Source organism: Psammomys obesus, unplaced genomic scaffold (assembly GCF_907164565.1).
Source record: "Psammomys obesus unplaced genomic scaffold, mPsaObe1.curated_primary_1811, whole genome shotgun sequence".
Taxonomy (NCBI): Eukaryota; Metazoa; Chordata; class Mammalia; order Rodentia; family Muridae; genus Psammomys; species Psammomys obesus.
Genome location: NW_026590809.1, coordinates 6,574,107 through 6,595,680, shown reverse-complemented (window position 1 = coordinate 6,595,680; position 21,574 = coordinate 6,574,107). Strand labels below are relative to the sequence as shown.

At 38.6% G+C, this 21,574-nt stretch overlaps 1 protein-coding gene across 1 annotated transcript in view; it reads left to right on the top strand.

The window, feature by feature from the left end:
- The window catches only part of Iqcm (IQ motif containing M), a 324,157-nt gene that overhangs the window by 54,202 nt on the left and 248,381 nt on the right, over positions 1-21,574 (top strand). The window lies entirely within an intron of this gene.

Here is a 21,574-nt window from a genome sequence, read left to right as displayed (position 1 = left end):
GCATGAGCAGTTCTCTGGAGCGTTTCTTTCCGAGAAGACCAGCAAAGGATGCGAACTGTAGCAAGGCAGAAGCGTAGCGATGCAGAAAGCATTGTCTCACTATCTGTAGGCCTCTACTGAACCCTTCTCGGCGTCTACAGGGATGTTTTACAGCCCCTGAAAACCATGGCCCTCAAATGAGGTAGCTTTCTGCTGACCAACATCATGCCCCTTTTCCTGGGGCTATTTTTCACTGAGGCTGTTTTTCGAAGGGGAAAAAACATCCCCACATCCCACACTTGAGACCAAAACAAAAAAAATATGCACGTGGCACAACTGAGTTTCTAAAGACCAGAAACTTCCACGTCAGGCCTGGGATCAGGCTGTAAAATGATTACATAAATAAATAAGTGAAAACAAAACAAAACAAAACTGTGTCAAGAGACAAAAGCGATTTTGAGGACAACTACTGAGAACTAATTTTTGTTACACATACAACACACACAAATCACAAACACAAAAAAGCCAGATTCCAAAGGGCTCTCGTGATTTCATCGTTCACACCTCTTCCTGTTTGCTCAGCATTTCGACTTAAAAACTGATGCTAGAGAGCCTAACCCACAACCTCTCCATCTTCCCTCTTTATTATTTCTCCCTCAGTCCACCAATGTATGGCTGTAGGGGCATATCTGTGGCTGTTTTCTAAATATGAATATATATGGCGTGTTTGTCTTATCAGTATAGTGGAATCTTCTCCCAATAAGATGAATGACACTTTTCTAAGGACAGCCAATAAAGTATTAGGCTCATGGAATCTCAAAGAATACTGTATGAATGAATTGTGTTCACAGCCAAGATAATTTCAGATAGTCAAAACTCTTCTCATTATATGTTTATATTACATTTAGATAAAATCAAATTTATAATACATACATACAGCTTTATAAAAAAATGTTCAGAGAAAACCATTCTTCTATTAATGCTCTATTCTCTACGGCCATGATTACCAGCTTGTTTTATTTTTTTAAGATTTTGCTTTTTCATCTTTTAAAAACTTGTAGCAACATAAATTTGAATGTTTCCTTCAGGTAAATCTAATATTATTTGATTAATTGCAGAAAATATCCATTTTGTTTTCTTCCAGAGCATGTAACGTTACCCCCCATCTATCCCTATGTGCCCAAAGGCATCCCTCACCCATCCCTCCTGCGTGCCTTTCTGGAATGGTCAGTATAGAGAGGAGAAGTCACTTTTTCTTTTCTTTTTCTTTTGGTCCCAATCTCTCTGTAGGGTATAAAGAAAACAAACAGAAGGGAGGAAACCAGGGATTCTTTACTCATAAAATAGATAAAAAACAACCATTCTTGATAGGTTTAACTTTATACAGGGATCTACTGTATAACCACAGGTGGATTGATAGCTCTACGAAGCTCATTTTAATATATTTAATCATTAGTATGATTTTAATTATTACAATAAACTAAGATGGCTGACAAAAATGACATTTAATATGTTTAAATGTTTTATTATTTTTTCTGTAATGACTTCTGAAAATATCAATGAAAGGGTAGATGTTTATAACATAGTACATTTATTTTTAATATAGTAAGAGTATAATTTTTGTTACATGATATAAACACACACATGCACACACACATAATCTTTTGATTTTCAGAGTTTTTGCATGGTCAATCTTGCCTTTTCCAATTTTCCAGATGAGGAGTTAAGAATCGTTAATCTTGTGACCAGCCTAAGCCTCATAATAACCTAAGCGTCAAGCTTAGGACATGTACATGTGGCTTTAGATGAAACCGGAGGGCCTGACCCTGCTACACACTGCTCTCCTACTGAAACCCATCCCAGACCCAGCACTACTTATGGTTTCATTTCCACATTTCTTTCAGTTTACTACACCAATTTGCATGCATTCATATTGCCTGATACATTTGTGACAGTTTAGTCATTTCATTTTCATAAAATTAGCATATAGGAAGGCCATCAATATAATTCAGAATAGGAAGGAGTTGTATCTTGAGTACTTTGTAAAACATGCAACATTATGAACTAATTGGTACGATACAAATTCCTGGTTTTTTGGCAGGTTTGATCTTTGTGGATTTCGCATTTCTTTGCATAATTTTTACAGTGAACATTTTCAGTTAGTCTCACAAATACCAGTATGGTTATTGTGTGTTATACATCTTTGAAATGTGAGGTTTTATGTTGATTTAGAAATTCGTTTGTGTTACTCTTACTCTTTCAACATGTAATAATTTAATATAAAAATGATTTTCTAGTATGATTTTCCACTACATTCCTTAATAGGTACTTCATAAAAGAATTTTATTACCTTAAAAGAGATCTTGCCCCTTCTTCTCTATGTGAGAAAATATTCCTAGTGTGCTGAATTCTAAGCAATCATACATGTTCATGCTGGGAGAGAAGAGTGCGTGATACAAAGGGCTCAGCAAGTCTTTCAGGGACTTGTGAGATATACAGGAGACAGTTTTCAGACCATTACAATAATAGCTGTGCCTCAGTCAAGACAGACCTCTGCTCATTTTATACCTGTCACAGAAAGGGGAACCAGGAGGGCTCAGCTAATTGCAGATAGTCTAATTTCTGAAACTTGAAGGGAGACTGAGTATATAGCCAATAGATATTAATGGTACTAAGAGTGGGTTTCAGATGCTTATTATTTGAAATAGTTTTAGATACTATTATATATATGCTATACATATTTTATATAACATATATATATACTATATATATTTTGTATACTTTACATATATATATAATTTTGTAACTTTTTCTTATTCGGCTTTGAAATCTGGTGGAGAGGAGCTTGCCACGCGTCTCCACTGTGGACACACTCCATGTGTTCATAGAACAACCGCGGCTTGTAGTTTTTGAGCACAGTGTTTGACTGCGTGCTCCAAAAGACCTCGGTCACTTATTTCTGTATTTATATCACATTCAGAACACTTAGCATATACGAAATGTACAATAAACAAATGAAAATGGTGAAAAAAGCAAGACAATCAAAGGTTCAAGAACTTTGGAATGAAACTGTACACCCACCTGATGACCACTGTAAAGTACCTGCTTGCCTTATCACTCTCCTATCTTCAATCTGAACTAATATGTTAGATGATTTAATATACTAATATTCATTTTTATTAGATTTTATAAATTACCCCACCAAAACAGAGTGTGTTTTTTTTCCAGTTACAATTTAGCAGAAAGAAACTGAAATCAGAGTAGGAGGTTCTTGGCATCGAGATTATAGCCAAGGACAATTATGTTAAATTGCTTTGCATGCTGTGGAATTAATTGCCCGTGCTTAAGTATAAATACTTAATTGATAAAACAGCCTCTAAACATGCAGGTCCACATTTAGATATATTAACATTTTGGTGAGTAAGTGGTAGTTGTATGTCCAATCTGGAAACTTAATATCCCATCACTTCAGGTCTCCTCAGCACCCTTCTGCACAGGTCATATTACAGAGTATTATATACTACCTAGCAACCTCTGTACTCCCATATCTATTCCCAATTAAAGCTTTCCATTCCATCTCTCAAAGATGACCGTTAGTGTTAGCATCATGATGGCAGCTTATGGGTTTTCTTTCTACCCTTATCACCGAAAGTATTAGAGATACATCGTTTTGTTTCATTGTATGTGCCTTTTCTTTGCCACTCAGTGTTGTGGACGGACCTCACCCGTGTCTCTACACATGGCGGTAGCTTGAGTGTTGAAGCTTGTGTGTTGTCTGTGGGGTAGTATGTAGTTTTAGACATCTGAGTAGTTAGGAACACCACATGTCTTGTGCTGGGTGTTTGGAAAACCTTCTCTGAGACACGTATTGAAGAGAGATTTTGTAGTTTGGGAGTTGCAGTCTTCAACTTCTCAGTAATACCAAGCCACACATCTAGGTTGGTACTTGTGGAGCTGAGGAACTGGGAGGAGCCGGTCTGGAGTAGGAATGGGGTCTAGGCACGTCCAACCCTGGAAATCTTGTCTCAAAAGTGGTAGGAGTAGGACCTCTCCCTCCCTTGCTAAGGCCTGCAAGTCCTGGTGCACAGTCTATCTCCCTCCCACCTCCACACACACCTTGGCCCACACCAGAGGAGGTCACATAGTCACAACCTGGTTAACCTTCTCCTCCCCTTACAGGGTCATACCTAGCCAGCCCCTGGAATTCCTTCCTATGCAAATGAGGTATCCTCAGCACCCTGGCTCAGACCAATGCTATACACCCAATGGTCCCTACTTCCACCTTTGTTTTCCCAGTGGAATGGGCTGTCTCTTTGAAGCTGCCTTCTGAGAGTTGGTTCTCACCACACTCACCATCACCTGAAGTCTCATCACTCCCAGTTGTTCTCACATCCCTTCCCTTCTCTGGATCTGCTGGTTGTGGTTATAGGCCAATCAGTCTGTAAAGTGAGAAAGCAGAGCTGGACCGACAGACACTAATGTGTTCTACTTGCAGACAGTACTTTCCTGATGTTCCTGGTTTTTGCAACTGTTAAATTCATACCCCAGGGCCAATGAGTTGGGATACAGGTATTTCTTTAAAATTTGGCCTATTTTCACTTCCCTGAAAATGAAGTTGCATACTTGTTTTCTTTCATATATTCCTTGGCTATCTTACTAATTTAAAAAATTCTATTAAATTTTGTCTGTTTCTCCGTTGGCTTCCTTACATTTCTGAGTTGGAGCATCTCTTTGTAACATATTCTAAAATGTATTCTGTCAGTTGAAAAATTTTTACTTCTTTATCATTTTTACAGACATTTAATGATAGTTTTTATAAACAGAAACTTAATTTATCAATGAGTTCTTCAGAGACCCATTTCTTTTTGAATGTTGTCTTCAGAGTTCTGGGATTAATGTCCATTTTTCATATTTATGCTGTTTAGGTTGTTTAGAATTGAATTTTCTGCAAGAAGTAAGAGAAATGCCTAGTTTCATGCTGGTCCTTTCCCCCTCGCTTAAGAGTAATAGAAAACTGTACTGACAGGCTCTCCTTCGTTCAATGGACTTCAGGACAACCTCCACCACCGGAGTTCTGGAAATGCATGTACATTTCTGTTCTTGTATTGTTTCATGGTTTGGCTTTTTTAACCTGATAAATGCAGATTACTAAATTCCATGTTTTTATAATAAACCTTTTGTCCAGTTTTTTATTTGTCTCTGGCAAGATGCTGTTCCTGTATTTATGGATGGGAGAGATGCTTTTGTGTTTCTTTAAATATAGTCAGAGTCTGTGTTATGAGCAATACTGGATTTTGTTGTGGTGGAGAAGGATCTTGGAATGTAGCTCAGTTTGGCCTTGAACTCAATCCTGCCTCAGGTTCCCAACACCTACGATTATAGGTGTGCTAACACAGCAGGTTAATAAAATTTGTCTCTGTCCTTTTTTTCCACTTCTTAGCCACCATTTGCTTTCACTAGATAAGTTATTTTTGCATGTACCTGCATTCTTTAAATATATTAGTATCTTTTTACTATAGTACTTAATACTTACTGATGATATTGTGGCCCCGAGCTATACATCTTGGATTAGCTGTTGAAGCCCTCAGTAGCTTATTTTCCTTTCTCAAAATTTTGGGCTAGTGGTTACTCAGAGCTCATGTTGATGAAGTCTTCTCTTATGCTCTTTTCTCTTAAGTATTTTGCACACTTTCTGTACCACCATAAACTGGGAAGATTGTGCTCTTCCTTTCTAAAGTTTAGTGTGTTTCCTAAGGTGTGTTCTAGTGAGCGTCATAGAGTGCTTTGCTTTGTCCTCAGACACTGTATATCCTTCCGTGTGCAAACTCTAATCTTATTTCAGTAAGTATTTTGAAAATTATCTTTCCCTTGCCTCTGGCTACCTGAGTAGCTGGGATTAAAGGTGTGCGATACCACACCTGGCCATGTCTCTTCTTTCTGTAGAGACACAGGCAGACTAGGTTAGGGGCCCTCACTACTTTTGTATTACCTCATCTTAATTCAATCAGTCATATCTGCAATGATCCTACTTTCAAATACATCCACTTTATCAGGTGATGAGTATTAGCATTGAATTCTACCCATAAGATAAGGCCCACTGTTGTTTGGTGCAGAATAAATTAGCTTGTTGTTTTAACGTCAGTTTTAATTCTTTTTTTTTAATTTAATTTTATTTTATTAATTACACTTTATTCACTTTGTATCCCCCCATAAGTCTCTCCCTCCTCCCCTCCCAGTCCTACCCTCCCTCCCCCTTTTTCGAGCATGCTCCTCCCCAAGTCCACTGATAAGGGAGGTCCTCCTCTCCTACACTTTATTCACTTTGTATCCCCTTTGTGGTTCCCTCCCTCCCTCCTCCCATCCCAATCCCTCCCTTCCTCCACCCTCTGCATGCATGCCTCCCCAAGTCCACTGATAGGGGAGGTCTTCTTTTCTTTCCTTCTGATCCTAGTCAATTAGGTCTCATCAGGAGTGTTTGCATTTTCTTCTTCTGTGGCCTGATAATGCTGCTTCTCCTTCAGGGGTAGGTAATTAAAGAGCTGGAATTAAGATCTGGAAAGGACAGGAACTCCACAAGGAGAGCAACAGAACCAAAAAATCTGAGCACAGGGGTCTTTCCTGAGACTGATACTCCAACCTAGGACTATGCGTGGAGATAACCTAAGACCCCTGCACAGATGTAGCCCAATGCAGTTCAGTGTCCAAGTGGATTCCATTGTAATGGGAACAGGGACTGATTCTGACATGAACTGATTGGCCTGCTCTTTAACTTCAGTTTTTTTTAAATCAGAAAAACAAGGCTTAAGAAACAACTCTTTGGAAACATAAGCACTGTTATTTTTATCACAGATATCCTTGTTTTAATTTTGTTTAAACTTATAAGTTTAAAAGTATTTTAAAGTGAGTGGAAAGTATTTGGAGACCTTTCTGTTTTCAGTGTATTGGATGTTTAGATACAACCCAGTGTTTCTCAGTTACCTGTTTTATGGACAGACTGACCGTTTGTAAGCAGTCTAAATTTTTGCTGTGCAGCCGAGGAAGTAGGGGCAGCGGAATGGGGCTTTGTATTAGTGTGTCAGTTAATGCAAGTTTAAGTTCTCAAGAACTTGACAGTTATAATGGTATATTTATTTTTATATAACAAGGGAAATATTATTTTGATAAATTGTCCTTTTAAAGTTATAGAGATTAGAATAATTTTTTTGACGTAGTAAGATTTTTATGCAATGGTAACGTATTTGCAGAGGAGAGACAGAGACAGTACATTTTACAGATCTCATTCCTGATATCCTACTTTTAGCGTCATGTATAGTGTAGCATGTTTGTCAAACTAATGAGCCAGTGTTCATACATATATTAACCGAAGCCATATTTGCTTAGTTTTGAAGTTAACATTCTTTTTTTTTGCATTAAAAGTATTTTTTAAATTGACTCTTTTGAGAATTTCATGTGAGTTCCTTATTTATTTCATTTCCATTCCCACTTCTTTCCCTTTCAACTCTTCCCATGTCCATCAATCCCTCTCAGATTTATGACTTTCCCTCCTATAGTCAATGTTGTTTCTTACATACATATGCATGAAACTAAGCAGATTATATACCTTCACACACACACACACACACACACACACACACACACACACACACTTCAGTAGATCTCCCATTTAGTATTGTATGTGCATGTGTTTAGAGCTGAGCAATTGGAATTAAAAGCCTGTCTGTTGGCTCATCCCTAGAGAAAAGTGATTTAAATAAATCACTAAAGAACTATAAAGACAGTTAAGCAGCAGCTGGTCTCATGAGCACCAAATCCAGATTGGGATGCAGTGTCCTGAACAAGCATGTGAGTGAGGAGAATGAGCTGAGGACCCATGATGATGATTTTTACAAAGGATTGTCGAGATATAAGCCAGAGTCAGAAGCAAAGTAGATTGAAAGTGGTCTTTTGCTCTAGAAAATGATGGGAAGTCATTTTTTAATACTTAAATTTAGTTTCAAAGAATGCCTCACTGCTTATCTGAACTGATAAATGGGGACAATTACAGGAAAATACATCAGGAGTTGTGGCCACATGTGGATTCTTATAACTACCTTAGGTTGGTCAGGAACTTTAGATTTTAACATAGTTTAAGATGTTTTCCAACTGTTAATGCCCCCGGGCTGCTGTCAAAAGAAAATGCAAAATTTATTTGACCACAGGGGGTTATGTAAATTATTTTTAAAGAGTGATAACAATTGAATAAATAAAAACTCTCAGCATTTAAGGAAACAATACAAAAGTTCTAAGAAACCAATAGCATATATACATACATATATATATATGTATACATATTGTATATGTATTGACAGCCTTATCCAAATTCAGATATTTTGTAATGACTAGATTCAGATATTGAAGCAGTTATTCTTATTGTGCTGGATGAAATAAATGATAATTTGAAAATAACTACATAGACTATAAAATTGTAAAATGTGACATCAACTTGAAATAGAGCCAGTAAAATTTCTAAAAAGAAAAGTTTGATAATTGTTATTAAATAGGCACCTCAGTATAGGAATTCCACCAAAGAGAGGATTCCAATTTTGGAGAAGCTAAGAAAGGCTTCAAGGAAGTTGTAGGACTATAGCTCCTAGGTGGAGGTAGTTCTGGAATGGAGCTGAGAGCAGATGTCCAAGAAAGGGTTTTTAGTCCCAGGAGAGCATAAGGAAGCTGGCTACCGGGCTTTATCTCTAAGGGTGGGCAAGAAAGCTCCAGGAGAAATTGAAAGAAAGCAGCTGAAGAAGCAGTTGGGAAGAGGCTCTTGGGGAAAGGGAAGATTCCAAAACAGATGGAATTGGGTAAGTATCATAATAGATGCCCGCATGAAGGGCATAGTAGGCTCCAGGTTTTGGAGAGACCAAGAGAACACTTAACAGGTAGGTAATAAGAGATGGATTGTTAGTTCAGGTAGAGAAAAGAAGTGGCTGAAGAAGTGGATTTTAGAATTTGGAATCAAATACGGTAAGTGGCAGATGCCAGCAGAAACAAATGATCTGTACAGACCACAGGAGAGTCAAATTAGCAGCTTGGTTTGTTGAGGACAATTCCTTTGGAAGTGAACTCATATATGCTACTCCCAGGTTTCAGTACCAGATGAGTGAAAATGAGGACATGACTACTCCTAGGTATGGCTGAGGAGAGGATTTATGTAGGTATGAGGGAGAGCACAACCGAAGGCATCTGGAAGTGTCCAGATTGAAGTGGGCTACCAGACTAAAGTAGGCTATGAGAAGATAAAGAGACAGTGTGGGGTGAAGGGTAGAGAAAGGAAGAGGAGAGGAAAAGGGAGGAGAGGACCAGAAAAGGAAGAACCACCAAGAGGCAAGAGAAGGGCCAAGACCCAAGAAGAATCAAGAAACTAAGAGAAGGACTAAGAGAGCACATATCCGCAAAGGCTAGGTTTTATAAGAAAAGAGAAGTTGGGGAAAGGAAGGGAAGCTCAGGGACTAAAGAGTTTTAGGGTAGGGATGTGGTGAGAAGTGTTGTTCCGTCCACCAAAATGTATATAAGTCGGGTGGTTTGGAGCTTGCTTTGGAGTTTGTTTCATCCACCAATATATATCTATGTAAGGTGGTTTGGGACTTGCTCCTTGGAGCTTGTTCTGCCCATCAAGATGCATGTATGTAAGTTTGGGTTGGAGCTCATTCTCTGGAGTTTGTTGCATCCATCCAATATGTAAATATGTATGTATGTATGTATGTGTGGGTGTGTGTCTGTGTATATGTATGTGTGAACTACAAGAAGCCTGTAAGAGAAGCTAAAAAAAGAAAAGTAAAGAAAGAAGCTTTTAGAAGAAGAAGAAGAAGAAGAAAGAAGAAAGAAGAAGAAAGAAGAAGAAGAAAAGAAGAAAGAACCAGGACCGTGTAGTAGGCACTTGCAAAAGATGCTGAGAGATTCTGGGGAACCTGGTGCCAATGGTCTGCTTTGACTTGTTAAATAGGCACCTCAGCCATTTTTTCCCAGGTTTCTTTGAGAACTAACAATTATATTGTCAGTACACATATTTGGGAGCATATCAGGAGAAAAAAGTAATATAAGCATTAGGAAAAATGATCCAGATTCAAGCCAGAATGGTGAATAGGAAGGTGCAGCAGGGAGGGTAAGAGTGACAAGCCAGAACCATAACACAATCCAGCATGCCTGAGAGCACAGTCCAGAACGCAAGAAACACTCCTCTAAGGATATGATCGCGTAATATCTAAAGAGATGGTACTGAGAATATTTTAGAAGACATCACTGATTAGACTAAGGATGGCCAATTTTAAGTATAATTTATAAAAATACATGGCTTGCAAACCAAACCAATGTAGAGAAACAATTAAAGCCTGAAAAGGGGATTGCATGGGTGGTGGGGGTGAAAAGGTAGGGAAGAAAGAGAGAAGGGAGAGAAGGAGGGGGAGGTATAGGAAGAAGGAAGAAGAGGAAGAGGAAACAGATTTTGCAACAGTAATGGCTGAGAAAAACATTGGCTTAATCAAAATAACTGTTGATTTAAAATTTGTAGGTATGGTAACTTTTCTTGGAAGTTAAAAACATAACTAGGTAAGTAAAAACTAAGAGTAATGTACTCAGTGAATAAAGTGATATTAGACATAAGCTGAAATGTTAAGGGAAATATAGGCTTAAAAAGGCATAAATATCTATTAGAGTTAAAAATAAACTGATAATAAATAATAGTGTCTAGTGGATACAGGGTTTCAATGCAAAATTCAAGCAAACAAAACACAACCAGCTAATAGCACCCACCTTAAAAAGAACACAAGATAGCTTAATCTGGAGCCAAATCTGAGTGACCGTGGCCTAGGAACTTAGTTTTCCTCAAACTCCATGTTCTACCCTGGATGCAATTTCATGAAGTTTTACACTTTTATAGAACAAAGAAATCATAAATCAAGACAAGTTTAAAAATACGTCGATGAGCACATCAGAAAGGTGGTCCACTGGGCCATGGGGGAAGCTTTTTCATAGGCCTCAGATGCTTTCTGATCACATTACAAGCATTTGGATTGGTGGAAGTTAGTGGTGTGCCAAGTTTATAGATTTTAAAACATTTTATCCCCTATTAATATTAAAAGTTTTTTCTTACAATATATTTTGATTATGTTTTTTCCTCTTCCTAAAACTCTTCCTAGTTCCTTCTCACCATCAAAAGATTTTTATTAATTAGTCACAGGATGTTAGTTTGGGCACAGAGGTGGGTTAGTAGTGGTTATCTGGGGAAGAGTGGCTTAAAGCTAGCTCAAGGTAACCTGTTACCTGCAACCCATCCACATCCTTGCAGTTTTGTTCAGACAGCCTTCGTGACTACAGCTTCTTTCTAGATTCCAGATTTGAATTCTTATTGACAAAGGTACATAATTAAAATAGTTAATAGTGATTATAATTCATAATTTATTAATAAGCACATAAATTCAAGTATTATTGGATATTTTTAGTTCTTAAGGACTCTCTCATGTCCCAGTCATTTCTTTTCTGGCTAGCCATCTGGGAGTCATGAGGATCCTGAATTGTGCGCCAATAATCTTTCCAAGACTATAATGGAATATCTGACATAACAAACAGGAGGAAACTGTATTTTGTTCGAGAGTTTTGGAGATTTCAGCCTGTGAGTGGTTGGACCTACCCATTGCTGTGGGCTTTCAATGACAAGATATGGACGTACATCAAGAGAAAAATGTGGTAGGGAAAACTCCCTTGCCTCACAGAAAAACCTCACCCCTTAAAGACTCTACCACCCCCCAATAAGCTAAGAGCTCCTTCAGAGGACGACAGTACAACCAGTCTTGATGAGACTTGACAGACTATGGTCAGATCGAGTGGACTGGGGAAGGAGTATGGGAGGAGAAGAGGGAGGGAGGATGGGATTGGGAGGGAATGAGGGGGGTACAGGTGGGATACAAAGTGAACAAGCTGTAATTAATATATAAATAAATTAATTTTAAAAAAGAACCAAGACTAATAGAAACATAATAGAAACATGGCCCTTTGTTAGGCCAAATTATAGTGACTACGCTCTCTCATACCTCCCTGTCCAGACAAAACACACTCTGCTTACATCGATCCTGAAATGTACATTGAGATCCTGAAAGACAGTATAGATGCCCTGAGAATGTGGTACTCCATGCCCTAGCTCCTCATATTCGTTGTTGGGGTTAGCAATTCCCCAATGCTCCTACACACTAGCTCACTCTGCCCTGATGTCCACCCTAACTGTCTCCTCAGCTGTCACAGTGTCTTGAAATCCCCACAAGGAGTTGCTTCCCAGTAACCCTCCCACATCGATCCCGCCCACAGCGGTTGTGTCTTTTTGCTTTTTTTTTTTCCACTTCTATTAGATTACATATACTTCAAAGCCTGGGGCTGTATCTTGTTCCTCTAATATTATAAACAGTTAGCTCATGGATGACACCTAGTCAGCATTCATATTTACAAATATGAAATAAATACAGGCAGTAGGTATAGACAGTAAATCCATGTATTGAGAACTTCTGGGTGTTAAAATTAGTTTGCCTTAAAGAAAACCACAATTATGCAATCTCAGCATTGGTCTCTAGACAAATGATACTATTACTGTCTTAGGACATAAACTACTTTAGGACAGTAATGTATCTATGTGGGTTCTGATAAGTAAAAAGCATGGTTAATATTTCTAATAAAAATACTGAACAATTTTTTCTCTCTGGTACATATGTCAAAGAATGACACAAATATCATGGGCCAATAATTTTTTTTTTTACTCTGTCTTTATATCTGAAGAGAACTATTTATTATTGTGTCCTAGCTCACAGGAAAGCCAGTCAGTCATTCTTCGAATTTAATACCCTGAAACAGTATTCTAGTGTTCCAAATGTATTTTAAACCAGTGAGAATATCAATAGTCTTTGGATGGCTGAGCTTTGAAGGACCCTCAAATTTTCCTGCTTAGTCCATGAGATGATTATGTAGTTTATATAGATGAGGGCAATAATTGTTGACTTTATAGAATGGGCCTTTTTTTGCTGAAGGAGAAAAGTATTTGTGATGTTCCTGATTACTTTGCAAGATATAAAAAAAAATATTGTGTTGCTTTTTTTTAAGTTATAATTAATTTATAGCAATCACTCAGATAATAATGGCTACACACCAATAGGTAGAAAATGACTTCTTTGTTTTTTGATTCTCATTTCTATCAGTTTGTATTATGTCCACTGGGAGCTATTGTGCCATTATTTTAGAGTGTTTCTCATATACAAATCTCTAAGAATAAGGTCATGAGTCTATGCTAATAAATTCACTGCAGCTCTTTCACCCCAAAATGAGTGGAGTCAAGGTAGTTTGACTCGAAGGGTTACTGGGGCCTGGCAGTTCCTCAAAGTGCCATTTATTATATGCCGTGTTACTTATGCCACCAGCTCAATATAACAGACCTCTGTGCAGTCACTTTCTAGAGATTTTGTGTTGCTGCTTACTTTCTGGATTATTAATTCTTGACTATACATAGATGATTTAAATATATCACCAGATAGAAACACATTAATTTGCTTAGTCATTGTATGTGTTGTAAAACTGAACCTGGTTTTAGAAGTTAACAAGCAAAGCCTTAATTCTTAATTTGTTTTTATCTTCTTTTTTTTTTTAAAGTAACTATTCAGGACTGATTTACAATTCTTTTTATGCAAGGCAGTTTCTTTGGCACATGTTTTAAAAATTATAATTAATAATTTGATACTACTGTAAATTCTGAGAATGCCATATACAGTTTAGTAAGCTTACCTGAATTAAGAGTAGAAAACCAAAGCCGTTTTTAAATGAGGACAATTCCAGTGCTCTAAATTGTTCTTTTACTGGTTTTCTTGTTTGTGGCTTCAATTCCTCTACAGGAAAAGTTTGGCAAGGAAACAAACAACAAAAAGAGAATATTTAAATGAGGGAGAGAGAGAGAAGTCCCTGCAGACAGTCTTCTACAAGGCTGGGGAGAAGCCTGGAGAGTCTGAGGCTTTGAGTTTAACTGCTCACGGAAACCACCTGCTGGGGTGCCATTAGGTGTGGTCACTGGGCTCTACAACAGGCTCTACCTGATGTTGGCTGACCCAAAGACTCTAGGTATGGTTTAAAACATGAGACGATTTTTTCCTATTTACAAAAAAAGAAACTACAAAGACTTTATAAAAAACATCACGTTTCATCATTTTAAGAGCCTCTGTATCCTTATTCATTGATGCCTGAATGACAGTTTTCCTTACAACCATCTCTAGAGCTTGCATTTGGAAACTGGTATTCACATACTTCTAATTTCTAGTGTTTCTGAGATACACATAATTAAAAACACATGAGGGTTTTGTGTGATTTCAGCACCAAAGATATTTTAAAAATAAATTTCCATTAGTGTTAAGTAGATGTGGAGAAAAACGCTAATTAGTTAAAGTAACAGTTACTTTATTTTATGCTTTTATTTATATATTTTCCTGTTTCCTACTATTTTGCTTTGTCAGAGTTAGCTTAACTTTTGGGCATCAAAGAAGATGAGAACACATTTTCTGAAGGGTGAATGAAAAGGTTGTTTAATAACTTAAACTATATTCTTGGCTCCATCAGATTTCCTTGGTATCAAGTAAAAAAAAAGCAAGAACAGTAACCAAGAAAATAAGATAACCATTTTATAGTATTCAAATGGGCTTGGGAACTCCTCTTTCATATATTTTTCATTGTGAATTTGACAACAAGTTGAATCTATTTATAATTTGTGAAGTAAACACAATGTTTAAAATTCAACTGTGGAATCTAGAATGTTTGCCAGAAAAAAACCTAAGAGCTTATTCCAAGAAATTGACTTGGCTGCTGAGATTTCTAAGTGCCCTAATTTATTATGTGAACAATTTATTCTAAAGGTGTACTTATGATTAACGAGCTTTAAGCCTTTTGGGACGTGACTCAGATGACTTGGCAACATAACACGGCTAGCATGCCGCGCTTCTGTGAAGATGCTGATAGGTGTAAAACACTTTCCCCTTCTCTATGTGCTCATTAGAATGTAATTTACAATCACTGGAACGCTTGCCCAGATCCCAGTCACTGTCTGGGCAGTTTTGGCAAATAGGTATTAAGACAGAGATCATTTGTGTCACCTCGGAAAGCTACTCTGTCCAATCCCAGTCTCTCACCACCTTCCACCTCTAAAAGCAAATACCAACTAATGTGACTGTGATGATCATATTTAAGTGACTTTACATAGTAATCCCTGCCAGTTTGAGTGTGTCATAGAAATGGAATCATACAATCTGTGTAACTTCCTGTCTGGCTGCTTTAGTTTAATGTAGTTGCCAGATTCATCCATATTCTTGACTGTCAGTGATTTATTTATAAGTGAATAATATTCTATTTATCTATACCACAATGGTTAATTCCATCTGTATTATTTTAAGCTCTTTGCTACTGTAAGTTAAACTGTCACTGTCATTTGTACCAATTATTTTGTTATATATAACTTTTTAATCTGTTGAGCACTTGGGAATGAGATTGCTGGGTTTTAGCACAAGTGTATGCTTACTTCGGAAATATTTTTCCAAAGCAAGAGTCCTTTGTTAGTGTTTTCACTGGCCATGTATGAGTTTTAGTTGCTCAATGTTTCTCTGCTGTTTTAATGCTGTCAGTCTTGCTCACAGTAGTGGTCTCAGTGGGGTGATGTCATGGAGGTTTCAAGTTTCAGTTTTCACATAGTTGTTTTTATTATTAATCTAAAAATGTTTTATGGGTATCCATGCGTGATATTCACATGCATAAAGATGCCCTCAATATCAGGACAGGGCATTGAGTCCCTCGGAGCAGGATGTATAGGGATTGTTGGCCTCTTGATCGGTTTGCTTACAGCTGAACTCAGGTCCTCTGCAAGAGTAGTAAGCATTCATGCTTAGCTGCTGAACCATCTATCCAGCTCCTAAATTTCCACTTTCATGCCTGATAACCAATATGTATACCGCCATTCCTGGCAAATGGCCATTAGGGCTAATGGCCTGGGGCAGCTTCCGTTGACATGACTACAGAAGCAGTTGGGTGGCCGGACAGTATGTGACCTGGTGACCTTATGTTAGAGTCTGCCGAGAGATGAACAACCAAGAGCAGGCTTGCAGATGGTGTGGAGGAACCTGATTGGTCGCCCAAAGCTATATCACCTGCTCTGTCTTCCAGAATAAAGGAGTGTGTGTCCATTCTCCCTCAGATTGCGTTCACCCCACTTCCGGTGTCTGTGATAACTCTGCACCTCTCACCCGTGGGCTGGACCCGTGGGAGGAGGACCAACATAGGTGTACTCTTTTTATGTGCATAATTCCTATCTTTCAGTCTTTCTTTTAAAAAATGTGTGTGTATTTGGGCATGGTGGTGCACACTTTTAATTCCAGCACTCGGGGAGGCAGAGGCAGGCAGATTTCTGTGAGTTTGAGGCCAGCCTGGTCTACAGAGTGAGTCTAGGACCACCAACGCTACACAGAAAAACAAAAAAACAAATTTATGTGTGTGTGTGTGTGTGTGTGTGTGTGTGGTATATGCATGCCTGTAGGCTGTTAAGTTCGAAATCAGCATGCAGAAACCACTACTCACATATGCAATTGGCAAGAGTGTTTTATTTCGTGAAAACTTGCATGCAAGGGTCAAACCATTTTAAAAGATGGTGACTCTGGACAAAGGTGTGCAGACCTTTTTATAGGAAACTAGAAGAATTCTAGCAAGGGTTAGGTAATCTAAAACCTCATTGCTGGGTGCTGGGGGAGTTACAAGGCTTGGTTCCTGATTGGCTTGTGTCCAGGTGGTCGGTGGGCAGCATTCCTGTGCCAAGAATATTTTACTGCAAGATGAGGAAAGGCTGCCCGGCACAGATGCCCATCCTGTGATAAGATATCCTCCTCTTCTTGTGGTTATCTCCAGGCTGCTCCTTGGGTAGGGGATTTTATGGTCTTGTTCCTGGAATTTATGGTCTGTTTCTGGAATTGGTGACCTATGGCCTAGTCCCTGAGACTGATGACTTATGGCCTGGTTTTAAAATGGAGACAAATTGGAGTTGATGTCATCCTTTCACATGCCTGCGTATGTGTGCGTGGTGCATGCATGCTTATGTGAGTGTACTTGTGGAGGCTGCTGTGTGTCCTGTTGTTTCACTCTTTGTCCTACTCCTTTGAGCAAGGGCTTCTCACTGATCTTCAGCTAGACTGGTGGGGTCAGCACAGCAAGCGCCTTCAGTGCAGGGGCCTCAGGCTCACTCTGTCATATCCAGCGTCTGTCTTCTTAAGTGAGCGATGGGCTCCATGCTTGTGATGCAGGCACTCCTACTGAGCAAGAGCTTCAGATGTTGGCTTTTGTCAGGCTTTAAAAATGGGATGGTCCGGAGTTCCAGGAACCTGCATGTGTTCCGAATTGAAGTCCTTTGTCACATGCTGCGTTTACTCAAGCCAGTAGCCTCTACTCTTCCCTTGTCATTCCTTATGAGTAGGTTTTATTTTTTATGAAGTCCAAGTTTTCAATTTTTTTAAAATTTTGCTTTATGGCTTATGCCTTCTGTATCCTCTGTGAAAAGCTTTAACTGCCTGACATTCTGAAAAATGTCCAACTTTTTTTTTTTCTTGGTAGCTTTGCTAGATTAGCTTTCATATTTTTCTTTATGACCCATCTTAAATTGATTTCTGTGTATGATTTAAGATGATATCATTCACTGAAGGGAATTTTTCTTTAATGAATCATTTCCATAGCCTTGTCTTTGATCCATATGCAAGCTGAATTCAGAAATTTATATCATTTTCCATTGGGTTGTCTGCATATTCTTTTTCTAATTCATATTACTTTAACCTGTCACTTTAAAAGTCTGAGGTCATGTGTGTCCTCCAATTTCCCCCTTCTGTGTTGCTTTCAACACTTGTTTCTTATGCTTCTCCAAGTTTAAGTTATCATTCAATTGCCTGCTTAAAGCCTGCTGTGATTTTAACTGGGAATACCTTAAATCTACATGGAAATAAAATAGTAACCTTAAAATTGGCTTTAAACCATGAACCTGGTGTACTTTTTGCAATGTCTGTATTAGAAATAGACTGTTTTGCCCCTTTCAGCCAGCAGTTAGAATCCAGACACCGCAGATGTGATTTCCCTCAGATCTTGTCCTTTAGGTAAGAGTGGGAGAGTGGGAACAGAACAGATACTCTTTTTTTTCCTCTGATGATACTGCACTATAGTTAGGTCACAATTGGTCTTTCAATTTATTTTCATTTTTTGGGTCCTTTGTACTCAGCAATATTTTCCATTTTGGTTGTAAACTTCTTATGTATTTTTTATTAACTTTACCTATTTATTTATATATTTATTTATTCTTTCATATATTCCCAACCACAGTTTCACTCCCTTTTCTCCCCCAGTCTTCCCGCCCCATCTCCCCTCTCCACTCTGCCTCTCCTCACAAAAAGAGCAGGCCTCCCAGAGACAACAATCAAACACTACAAAACAAGTTAAAATAGGAGTTGGGGCATCAAATCATATCAAGGCTGGATGAGGCCACCCAGCAAGAGGAAGCAAGAGGCTCCACAAGCAGGAAAAAAAAAAAAAGCCAGAGACGGCCCCAGTTCCCACTGTTAGATTTCCCATAAGAACACTAAGCTACTCATCCATAACACGTATGCAGAGGATATAGGTCAAACCCTTACAGGCTCCCTGGTCTCTGCAGGTCCCCATGAGCTCTAGTCAGTTGATCCTGTGGGCCTAATCTTTGGCTGTGGTACTCTGCATCTGCTCTCATCAGTTGCTGGGTCTCTTTGATGAAAATTCTGCTAGGCTCTGTCCCAGAACACTGTGATAGGGCAAAGTGCAGAGCCAAGGTCATTACAGAAGATGGGCAGTGAAGTTGCCCCTCATCCCAGGACTCTGCTAGGATTATTCCTAACAAAGTTAGGAGTTTCCATTGCGCTAGGTTTCCACCTTCCCTCTGAAATGCCCCTCAGTTCCAGTTGTTTCTTTCAGCATTTTCTTCCTCTCTCTTCCCTTAACCTGATCACTCTTGTTTCCAACCTCACTTGTCCCCAGTCCAACTGCAAAGTCTATTCTATTTCCTCATTCCAAGGAGATCTTTGCATTCCCCTTAAACTCTTCTTGTTATTTAGCGTCTCTGGGTCTGTGGATGGTAGCATAATTGTCTTTTACTTTACAGCTAATATCTGCTTATAAGTGAGTACATATCATGTTTGTTTTTCTGGATCTGGGTTACCTCACCCAGGGTGATTTTTACCAGTTCCATCCATTTGTCTGCAAATTTCATGATGCCATTGTTTTTAACAGCTGAGTAATACTCCATTATGCAAAAATACCACATTTTCTTTATCTGTTTTTCTGTTGAGAGATAACTACGTTGTTTCCAGTTTTGCCTACTATAAAATAAGCTGCTATGAACATAGTTGAGCAAGTGTCCTTGTTATAGGATTAAGCATCCTTTGGGTATATGCCCAGGAGTGGTATAGCTGGGTCTTGAGTTAGATCAATTCCCAGTTTTCTGAGAAACTGCTATATTGACTTTCTAAGTGGCTGTATAAGTTTGTACTCCCACTAGCTATGGAGGAGTATTCCCCTTGCTACACATCCTCACCAGGAGCTGTCGCTTGTGTTACTGATCTTAGCCATTCTGACAGGTGTAAGATAGAATCTTAAAATCATTTTGATTTTTGCCTGATGGCTAAGGATCTTAAACATTTATTTAAGAGTTTCTCGGCCATTTGATATTCCTGAACAGAACATCAACAACTCAGGCACTAAGAGCAACAATTAATAAATGGGACCTCGTGAAACTGAAAAGCTTTTGTAAAGCAAAGGATATTGTTAATAGGAGAAAATGGCAGCCCACAAACTAGAAAAATGATTTTCACCAACTCTACATCTATCTAAAAGAGGGATAATATCCAAAATATATAAAGAGCTCAGTAAACTAGACATTAACAAACTAAATCATCTAATTAAAAATGGGATACAGATCTAAACAGAATTTTCAACAGAGGAATCTCAAATGGCTGAGAAATACTTAAATTTATTCTTTTTTTAGTTATGGAATGACTGCAATCTATGTTAGGTAGGTCTCTCTAGAGAAAGAAGAGCAAGGAGAGGAGGAGGAAGATAAGGGAAGAGAAGAAAAGTGAAAGAGAGAGGGAAGAAAAAGGAAGAGAAGAGGAGAGAGAGAGAGTGAGGACAAAAGTGAATCAGTTTTTTCCAGGGATGCACTCCTGATAGGTTATCTAATTTGAAGAGTTCATCCCTAACATATGTGCATCTAAGCAGCATTAAGTGCACTCAGTCCTGTGTGTCTGTGTGTCTGTCTGTTTTTTTATGTGTCTATCTGGTAGAAGAAGGGATCTCAACATGGAGCATGGAGAAGGATGCATGACAATGGTATAAATTCAATACTCATATATGAACTTCTCAAGAAAAATTATAAATGTAAAATATTTGTAAAAGTTTTAGATATTTGATAACAAATATTCTAAAATATTTCTTTAAATATTTTAATATAGCTGTATAAAAGATTATTTGATTTATCCCATAGTCTATTGAAATAGCAAACCTCATGGATTACTTTTCCATATTTAAAACCAACCTTTCCTTCTCAGACTGCACGGTACTCAATATGATATGATATACTTATGTTCTGATGAGTTCCTTTCCCAGCTAGTCATTAAGGGCTTTTGTATCAGTGTTCACCTGTAAGTTTTCTTTCCTTTTCTTGACTTTGCTATTGAGCTTACTTTGGCTTCATAAGTTCAGTTGGGTTTCTTTTCCCTTCTCAAGGAGCAGCAGATTTTGCCTGGAATTATTATGGAGATGTAGTCATGAATGGTTTTCTAGAATATTCTCTGCAGCAGCAACAATAGCTTTGTTCTTTGGCAGTCTCTATATAGGAGAAAGACTTCTAGATTTTTCTACTTCACCTTTAAGCAAGGTAGGATCCATAGATGCTCATCCTAGAAGTTGACTCTCTCAGGTCCAACTGCTGGTCTCTTCATCACTACCCACTGTGAACTCCGGATAAAGTGGGCGAATGGGAATATCTCCTGCTAGTGTCTAGGGCTTCTGGAATGTCTGAAACCCACTTAAGTCACAATTTTTTAAAATTATTTTTATTAATTACAGTTTATTTACTTTGTATCCCCCCTGTACCTCCCTGCCTCCTCCCCTCCCAACTCCACCCTCCCTCTTTCCCACCCATGTCCCTCTCCCAGTCCACTGAAAACGGAGGTCCTCTTCCCCTTCCCTCTGATCCTAGTCAATTAGGTCTCATCAGGAGTGGCTGCATTGTCTTCTTCTGTGGCCTGGTAAGGCTGCTCCCCCCTCAGGGGGAGGTGATCAAAGAGCAGGCCAATCAGTTCATGTCAGAGACAATCCCTGTTCCCATTACTATGGAGGCTACTTGGATACTGAACTGCCATAGGCTACCTCTGTGCAGGGGTTCCAGGCCATCTCCATGAATGGTCCTTGGCTGGAGTATCAGTTTCAGTAAAGACCCCTGTGCCCAGACTTTTAGGATCTGTCGCTGTCCTTGTGGAGCTCCTGTCCTTTACAGGTC